Source organism: Leptonychotes weddellii, chromosome 5 (genome assembly GCF_054177405.1).
Source record: "Leptonychotes weddellii isolate Sample4059 chromosome 5, ASM5417740v2, whole genome shotgun sequence".
NCBI lineage: Eukaryota > Metazoa > Chordata > Mammalia > Carnivora > Phocidae > Leptonychotes > Leptonychotes weddellii.
Window position 1 is genome coordinate 20,903,824 of NC_138373.1, and position 6,717 is coordinate 20,910,540.

The 6,717-nt window shown below is 39.0% G+C and overlaps 1 protein-coding gene across 1 annotated transcript in view; it reads right to left on the reverse strand.

The window, feature by feature from the left end:
- The window catches only part of LOC102748978 (phospholipid-transporting ATPase ABCA3-like), a 120,797-nt gene extending 116,042 nt beyond the window's left edge, over positions 1-4,755 (reverse strand). The window contains exon 1 of the mRNA XM_081818873.1: positions 3,212-4,755. The gene's annotated coding sequence lies outside the window, so the exon portion shown is untranslated. The remainder of the gene's footprint in view (positions 1-3,211) is intronic.
- Positions 4,756-6,717: the final 1,962 nt, after the last annotated feature.

Genomic DNA, 6,717 nt, shown 5'->3' on the forward strand with positions numbered 1-6,717 from the left:
CACCCGAAACTAACAGAACACTGTATACTAACTATACTGGAAATTTAAATTAAATTAAATTATATTAAATTATAGAAAAAGAGGCCAGGATGTGGTGAAACAGGAACCCTTATCCACTGCTGGTGGGGATAAATATAAAATTTATAGCCACATTGAAAAAAATTGGGGAGGTTCTTTAAAAGTTAAATATAAATTTATCTTCATAATCCAACAACCCCATTTCCAGGAGAAGCAAAAACATATGTCCACATAAAGACTTGTATGTAAATAGCCATAGCAGTGTTATTCATAATGGCCAAAAATACAAAAATATAAATGTCCTTTAACCCTGGGATGGATAAACAAAATGTTGTATATCCATATAAGGAAATATTATTCAGCAATTAACAGAAAGGAAATACTCATACATGCTAAAACATGAATGGATTTCAAAATCATTATGTTAAGTAAAAGAAACTAGACTAGATATTTTAGAAGAAGAAAAGACTTCATACTTTATCCATACACACCAAATGTCTAGATAAGCCAAATTTATGTAGAGAGAAAGCAGGTAAGTTGTTGCCTTGTACCAGAGAGATAAGAATGAGGACTGACTGAAAATTAGCTCAAAGGAAATTTTAGAAGTGATGGAAAATTTCTAAAATGAGATTTGGTGATGGTTGCATAACTTGAAAAATTTACTAGTGGGTGAATTTTATGGTGTGTCTATTATACTTTTATAAAGCTGTAAAAATATGTGGTCAAAAGATGGAAACAGGCATTTTATAAAGAAAAACACACATGGTTCTTATTAACCTAAAAATATGATCAGCATCAATAATTACCAGGAAATTACAAATAACAGTACTATGAGATACCTTTCACACCTCAAAATTTGATACAAATTTTAAAAGTCTGAAACAATAGAGATACTTATCTACTGCTAGGAGGAATTTGAAATTGTACCACTTTGGAAACAGTTTGACATAACCTAGTAAGGTAACATGTTCACATATCCTACCTGAGTAAGGAATTCCACTCCTAATTATGTGTCCCAGAAAAAATCTAGTACATCTCTACCAGCTGATATACAAGAATGTTCACATCAATATTATTCCTAACAATAACTAACTAGAAACCACCCAAATACCTATCATGTGTACCTGTACAAGAGGACTCTATATAGCAGTAAAAATGAAATCACAGCCATATAGATAACACCATGTTGCATCCAAATCATATGGTGTAATTTCACTAATAAGACGAAGCAATACATTAGCTAGTGATAGATATATAAGTGAGAAAGCTGTAAAAAAAAAAAAAAAGGTCAATCAGAATAGTGGTTATTATCAGAAAGGAGCACATAAAGCATTCCTTAGATCCTAGCAATTTCTGTTTTCCAATGTGGTATGTTGAGTACTTGGGTGAGCACCTGGGTGTTCATTTTATTATTATGTACACTGTATATACACTCTTGCATTTGTTATCTATTTCATGCCATGAAAAAACTTAAAGGACTTATAATTTAAAAAAAGATATGGAAAAGCATCAGTAGAAAAATAATAGAATGATACCACTTCATATATAGATCATTCCTGACAGAATACATGTAGTTTTATTCAGTCAAAAAGACAACTAAAACAGGAATCACAAAAAAACCAACCACCAAAAAACTTCAGATATGTAAGTAGATGGCAAAAGGGATAAAGAAGCACTTCCATAGGGGCGCCTGGGTGGCTCAGTCGTTAGCTGTCTGCCTTCGGCTGGGGTCATGATCCTGGGGTCCTGGGATCGAGCCCCACATTGGGCTCCCTGCTCAGCGGGAAGCCTGCTTCTCCCTCTCCCACTCCCCCTGCTTGTGTTCCCTCTCTCACGGCGTCTCTCTCTGTCAAATAAAATTAAAAAAAAAAAAAAAAGAAGCACTTCCATAACTTCCAAAATATAAAATTTTATATAACTCACTAATCTTCTGCTATTAAAACTTGGAATTTTTATCTGCTGATTGCATTCACTGATGCCCTTCTCACATAAACCACAATCTTAATACCTTGGTGAATTTAGGCAAAGCAAGAATTTGCTGTTCCCTCTGTGTGGCACCTTTGTTTCTCATTCACCTGCACAGCAAGAGAGGCTCTTTGAGGTTTTACCTTTATTTGAGGTGTCCTCTTAAATAATCCACCTTTAGCAGGTTCTCCAGACTTACCTTAGCTCCCTGAATTGCTGTTGGAAGAAAACACCAAAATCTCTGGTGCTCAAAGAAAATCCCAACACAAAAGCTATCTTTGGCTTTCAATCACCTCCCACCTAATTTTGGACTTTGTGTCACCTCGGCAATGTTTATAAACAGAAGGAATGTTTTTAAATATTTAATCAGTATCATAGTTGTTTTGGCCAATGAGTTGCTCCTTGGCATTGTACACTTTACCCTGCTCTTCAGCCTGACTTTGACAGAATGATTCTCCGCACTCATAGTTTTACTAGACTTCATGATAGATGGCAGGTATGACTCTCTACTTTGTAAGAACCAACCAACTGGTAGCAGTGTTATTGCTGAAAATAATAAAAATACCTATGAAATGTAAAGTTTACCATAAAGCAATTTGTTTTATAGTACTTGTACCTTAAATGACCGAGAAAAGGTAATACTCTAATTATTCAGTATATATGAAAGATATAAAAGTGTAATGGTGAATATTTGTTGTGTGAAAAAGAAGATATACTCATTTTTTTAATAAATGATAACAGAAAATGACCACTGGGGAAGTAATTGTACAAATTCCCTAACTTAGCCTAGTCTGAATTTATCCAGTCACATATTCCTCATATGTGAGAACACAAAGGGTAGAAGTCGATTCTCATGTGCTTTTTGCATATTCAACATGGTTCCAGGCATGTGATGAGTGATTCAAAGACTTTTCAAAGAGCAAGTGGGTGAATGAATGAATATTTCCATATGACCCTATTTTAGTTGACACCCTACTGTCACATGCGACCTTATGTCAGTTTTTATCCTCTTTTTACAGGCATCCTCTGCTGTATTGATTTCCTGATCTTGGCCCTTCCTCTCAAATCATTTTACATGCATATGATATCTGTCTTTCTTGTTAAAGTGTAATAAGCAGAGGCTGGATATGAGGTGGCAGCTGAAGTTTAGAACGAGCTCCCAAATGAAATCCTCTTTAAAGTCAACAGAAATGCTGAGAATCTGTCAAGGGAGGAGTCTTAGACTCACCTGTATTGAAGAATGTGGAAATCAGAAAGCCGAAGGATATAGAGGCGATGACAAAGCACAGGAAAAAGACAAAGACGAGAGATGCGTCACTGTACTGGAGGACTACATCAGGTACGATCTAACAAAACAACCAGGATGCCAGTTTAGTCCTACAGTAAGAGGTGTCATAGATAAACAAGGGAGGCCAAAGAAAATACCCTTACCACTCGAGTAGCCCTAGGGAAACGGGTCACTGCTCAGAGAGATGGAAAGTTAGCTAAAAAACTCTTTTCTTGTGGAAGGGTTGCCCATCTAGGTCTAGGGTTTTGTGTGCTGATAAGCTGAGCAGCTTCTGAATTCCCTAGGGGACTCAATGAAAAATGTACATATTCTTTTGCAAACTAAAACCCACTCAGTCCATCCCCACAGTTATTTTATCCCTCTCGAACTTTAGATGCAGTGTGCTGCATTCAAATACATACTTGCCTTGACAAATAAAATCACGCACAGTAAACAGATGATAATTAAAAACATCAGAAAGAATGAGACAAAATAGGAAGCCCAGAGCATAGCATTACTGAGTCCTATCATGAGCTGGTACTCCTGTAGGAGAGGAAACACAAACCAGATGTCATGAAAAACAATTCATAGTTTTCAAAATGCATTCATAAATATTATCTGACTTATTTCCCATAAAAACTTACATAGGCTAAGTATTATCTTCCTCATTTTACAGAGAAATCAAGTCTCAGAATAGTCAAGTGACCTGATCAAAACCATCCACCTAATGAGTGGTGGAGCTACGATGCCGACTCAGAATTTTGAGTCCAGATCTTCTCCCTGATAACTTACCAGTTGCAGTTCTAAGACAAGAAATAATTAAAAATTTAAAACACAAAAAATAGGACCACCTTTCTTTTTATTATGTTCTACCTCCAGGAAGTATTAAAGGAAGGTATATAAGCTTTAATTCCATTATAGTTTAAAGCAGGGGCAGGCAAACTACAGCCTATGGGCTAAATCCAGGCTGCCTCATACTTTTATAAATAAGGCTTTATTGGCACACAGCCATGTTCGCTCATTTCCGTACCATGGCTGCATTCACCCTACGCAGAGCTGATAACTGTAATATGGCCTGCAAAGCCTAAAATATATATTATCTGGTTTTGTTTACAGGTAAAGTTTGCCATTCCCTAATTTACATAAACCCTTCTAATTTTATAGATCATAAAGCCAGACTCAAAGAGGGTGAATTGCTTCTACAAAGTTGCACAGAAGGAGCTCTCTGTTCTGTGCTCTTCCCCCTCCATCATGCTGCCTCTGTACATTTCTGAGGCCACTTTTCCCTGGTACAATGAATCTGAGACAGATTCCCCTGGTTTGAATCCTCTCTCTGCCACTTACCAGGAGTATAACCTTGAGAAAACTCCTTGACCTCTCTGTGCCTCAATGTCCTGATCTGTGAACACTAAAATCCAAATAACATAATGGGCAAGTTCGCAGAGTTTTAGTAGTGAGCTTCATGAACTACAATTCAGCACAGTATCCAAAATATGTAAAGAACTTATAAAATTCAACACCCAAAAACCAAATAATCCAATTTAAAAATGGGCAGAAGACATGAACAGACATTTCTCCAAAGAAGACATACAAACAGCCAAGACACATGAAAAGATGCTCATCATCACTTATCATCAGGGAAATGCAAATCAGAATGAGATTATCACCTCACACCTTTCAGAATGGCTAAAATCAAAAACAAAATAAACAATGCAGTTGGTAAGGATGTGGGGAAAAAAAACAAACCCTAATAATAAACTTAACTGGAGAACTGACAGACCTGTACTCTGAAACTATAAAATATCAATGAAAGAAACTAAAGATGACACAAATGGAAAGAAATTCCATGCTCATGGATTGGAAGAACACATACTGTTAAAAGGTCTATACTACCCAAAGCAATCTATACATTTAATGCAATCCCTATCAAAATACCACCAGCATTTTTCACAGAGCTAGAACAAACAATCCTAGAATTTACATGGAACCACAAAAGATCCTGGAATAACCAAAGTAATCTTGAAAAGAAAAAACTGGAGGGGAGCAGGGGAAAGATGGCAGAGGAGTAGGGGACCCTATTCCAACTGGTCCCCGGAATTGAGCTGGATATCTACCAGACCACTCTGAGCACCCATGAAATCAGCCTGAGCTGTAAGAAAATAGATCTGGATCTCTACAAACAGAATATCGTGGGCAGTTGGTTTCAAGGTACGAAGCGGGGAGCCATGACACCACAGGCAGATACCGGAGGATAAACAGCAGCGGGAGGGAGCCTGGCTGTGGGGATCCTACACCATCATTGAGCGACAGCCTCGCGCGCTGGGGACAGGGCACAGACTCGCAGACCGGCAGTGGCAGAGAAAGGACTTTAGGGCAGCCCCCGGGAGGGAAACCCGGAGCAGCGGGGTCACGCGTGCGAACTGGGAGCGGCTGGGGGTTTTAGAAGCACAAAGGGCAGAGATGTGCCCTGACCTGGAGGCAGGACTGGGGGCACTGTGGAGGGGCACACAACCTGGGCTGCTGCAGTTTATAGCAGCACAGACAGAAACGGAAACAGTGTGGCCTGGAGAGCTCACTGAAGAACACACTGGGATCTCTCTGCTCTGAGGCAGAGGGTTGGAAACGGTCTCTTCTGCTCTGACTCGCGGAAGAACGCGGAAAGCAGCCAGGGAAAGCCGCCAGAGAATAAAAGCCCCAAAAAACTGGTTCCCACTGAGACAATCCCTCGCCTCAGGGGGGCAGGGCAACTCTGCCCAAATAGGGTTGCCTGAGTAACAGTGTGACAGGCCCCTCCCCCAGAAGACAGGCTGGGAAAACAAGAGGCCCGCAACCCTAAGGTCCCTAGAAAACAGGTGCATCTTGCTTGGATTCTGGTCAATAATTTGGACTCTATACATTCCCTCAAACACCCATCAACAGAATGACTAGGAGGAGGAACCCCCAAAATAGAAAAGACTCAGACATTATGACTTATGCTGTAGATTTACAAATGGATGCACATATAACCAAGATGTCGGAGATGGAATTCAGGCTAGCAATTGTGAAGACAATAGCTAGAATGGAGAAATCAATTAATGGCAACATAGAGTCTCTAGGGCAGAAATGAAAGCTGAATTGGCAGAACTTAAAAATGCTATCAATGAGATCCAATCTAATCTAGATAATCTAACAGCTAGGGTAAGTGAGGCAAAAGAATGAATAAGTGACCTGGAAGACAATATAATAGATAAAAAGGGAAAAGAGGAGGCCAGGGAAAAACAACTCAGAATCCATGAAAATAGAATCAGAGAAATAAGTGACACCATGAAGCATTCCAATGTCAGAATAATTGGAATCCCGGAGGGAGTGGAGAGAGAGGACTAGATGATGTATTTGAGCAAATCGTAGATGAGAACTTCCCTAATCTGGGGAATGAAACAAATATTCGTGTCCTAGAAGCAGAGAGGACATCTCCCAAGATCAAGGAA